Source organism: Vigna angularis, chromosome 4 (assembly GCF_016808095.1).
Source record: "Vigna angularis cultivar LongXiaoDou No.4 chromosome 4, ASM1680809v1, whole genome shotgun sequence".
Lineage (NCBI taxonomy): Eukaryota > Viridiplantae > Streptophyta > Magnoliopsida > Fabales > Fabaceae > Vigna > Vigna angularis.
Genome location: NC_068973.1, coordinates 16319212 through 16322094, shown reverse-complemented (window position 1 = coordinate 16322094; position 2883 = coordinate 16319212). Strand labels below are relative to the sequence as shown.

Here is a 2883-nt window from a genome sequence, read left to right as displayed (position 1 = left end):
AAGAAAATATTAAAGTTCATCTTATTCGATTATATCTAAAAATTAGGTTGAACAAAAATAACTTAACTATATTGAACTATACTTAACTGTATTATATTTATACTTAAAAAACTAATCTATTTTTACTAAAAAAAAGTAATTATTTTATTTTTTAGTTCAATTTAGAAAAACTAAACATATTATATTTTCAGTACATTTGTATTTTGATGTTTCTACGTTAATTCACTCCCTTTCCCGTGATTTCCCATTTCCAGTTTGTCCCAAAGAATAGCTCCAACAAAAACCCTACGCAGGCTCAACCACCTTCTGCTTGCAAACTGACTAGTGGCCGGTTTCTATCGGGAAGCGCCCTGCACAGTGTACCAGCGTGGCATTGAGCGTAGCAACGGGTTTGCTTGGTGCTTGTAATCCCAGGACTGGGGCTAGGATCATTGCTTTGGTTAGTGGTCCCTGCACTGAAGGACCTGGTTTGGTAAATGAATTTATGCTCTTCGCTATACTGCTTTCAAATGGGGTCGTTGGTGATAATATATTTTATTACAAATGGGGTCGAAGGAATTTATGTTTTGGCGAGGGATTATGAAGTGTGCTAATTTTCATCTTCTTTTGTTTGATTATTGTTTTGAAATATGAATCTATAGGTTGGAGTAGTAGAAATCAAAGTTACAGTTGAAAAAACTGGTGGCCTTGTTGTCCTGTCTGAAATTTTTTGTTTCAAGGACTCTTTTAATCATGTTTTTGAGGATAGGGAGCAATCTCTTGGTCTTTGTTTCAAGTGGGTTTTCATTTCATTCTTTTGTTCAGTACTTCAAGTTTAAATTCAATTCACCCCGAGGAAGTTATTTAGTGTGGTTTATTTATATTCTCATCCACATTAATTTTGTATAAACTTATTGCTCCCCTGTCTCACCATTTCAGTATGAATCATAGTTGATGCCGGGAAATTTTTTTTTGGGAGTTTTTGAATTGCTATGCTTTTAGTTTAATCTTTCAAATCCAACACAGGATATTGCTGAGCTAAATAAATCTGAACCACACTTTAAACAAATGGTGGGTCAAAATGAAGAAGAAACGAGATGAGGTGTTTGGTGACGTTAAAGTGAAAGGAGAGATAGTGAGATATCATATCCATTACTGAGGCCTCAGTTCCCTGTGTGTGATTGAAGGTTGTGCATGCCACCAAGGTACTTTTCTTCTTCTCATTGTACTTATATTTTTCTTTCTAAGAGATTTTGATTCATCACTTAAGATCTTAAAGCCATTTTTGTGATGCAGGCTGGAACCATAATTTTAAATTATATCTTGTACACTTGTAATCATATATAGTGTCATAATTGAAATTTGGAGATATCTAATTCACATGCATCTACAAAAGCAAGAATGATGAATAAAACATGACATTTTGACTATTTTTTAATCTGGTAGGTGTTGACATAATGCTATGAATGATTAAATAGTCAACCAGAATCTCAATTAGATTGATGATCCCCATGACATGAGTTTCTATCTAAGAGCCAGTTGAACTTGATATTTAACATTAGTAGAAAGTCAACTCAATCAGATTTCCTATCTTTGCGAACATGACTCGAGAAGTGCATCTCTTCTCTACCATAGCATCTGAGTGTGCATTTAGTATACAAGGAAGAGTGATTAGTCCTTATTATAGTTGCCAAACACCTAAAATAGTGGAAGCACTTGTTTGCACAAAAGATTGATTGAAAGGAACACCTTTTTGTATACTTTTTGATGAGATACAAAAGAATTGATAAATTTGAACAAGGTGAGTTTACATGACAAATTTATATTTTTTAGTTTATATTTTAAGTTTTAAAAAATGATAGAAATATTTTATTTTATTTTTACAAAGATAACCTCTCAAGATGAAGTGGAACTTTCAACTGCTATTAATTTGGATGATTGAAGATGATGTAATAACTAGTTGGTGATGCTTTAGATTCTCAGTAGCAAGAAGATAGGTATTCTGTACATATTACTGGTGTTACATCTGAGCAATACCATACTGCAACACTACAATAATTGGTTCTAACTTAAGATTTATTTGTAGGCAAGCGTGTGACCTGCTCACTGTGGAAATCATTACTATCTTGGTTAAAATAGCAAAGGTTTGTGTGTGCAAAGTTTAGCTTCTCAAATGAACTTGATAAGAAGAAAAGGGGAAGGAGAGAAACAAGAGAAGCAGGGTGAAGTTTGTTGTTAATCGACTTTGTTCTAAATTGCATAAAAAAAAAGCATTGACATGGCACATGATGTCAAACATACATGAACAAAAGATATGAATAGCGTGGTCACTCATTTGATTTTCATTAAGAGACAAATAATAAAAATAATGTGAACATGATCAACATCAAATGTGATGTCAACCATAATACTAGCATAAATACTTCGTTGAATTCATGATGGGGACTGTGTTACAGGTCACTCATAATTTGACATGCATTGAACCTCTGGTTATTTTGTTTCTATTAACAAGTCTGGTTATTTTGTTTCTATTAACAAGAGTTTGGTACAAAAAGTATGTTTCATATGTAATTTTTAAGTTTTATATTGCTAATATGAGCAACTTTACCAATAAATAGTACTGAATATTAACACAGCGGTACGTATTGGGTTTGAATGGATATAGTTCAATTTTGAATTTGTAAGAGACTATCAAATTATGACAAATATAAATTATAGGTTTGTCTGACAGTGGTACTGACTATCAGCTATGCACTACCGAAACATAAGAAGATTAAGATGAAATTAATACAATTGATAAAACTATAAGAAGTAGTATACAAAAATTATGATAAGAAGAATGAAACCAGGATGGATGCACAGCTGAGTTAAATTCTGATGCGGTTGAAATTTGGTAGCAGGCCT

At 32.6% G+C, this 2883-nt stretch overlaps 1 long non-coding RNA gene across 1 annotated transcript; it reads left to right on the top strand.

Moving 5' to 3' along the window:
• Positions 1 to 214: 214 nt before the first annotated feature.
• LOC108331179 (uncharacterized) lies at positions 215 to 2512 on the top strand. The gene is made up of 3 exons (XR_001832350.2): positions 215 to 472; positions 1006 to 1184; positions 2066 to 2512. It is a non-coding gene; the product is annotated as an uncharacterized LOC108331179 (long non-coding RNA).
• The last annotated feature ends 371 nt before the right edge of the window (positions 2513 to 2883 follow it).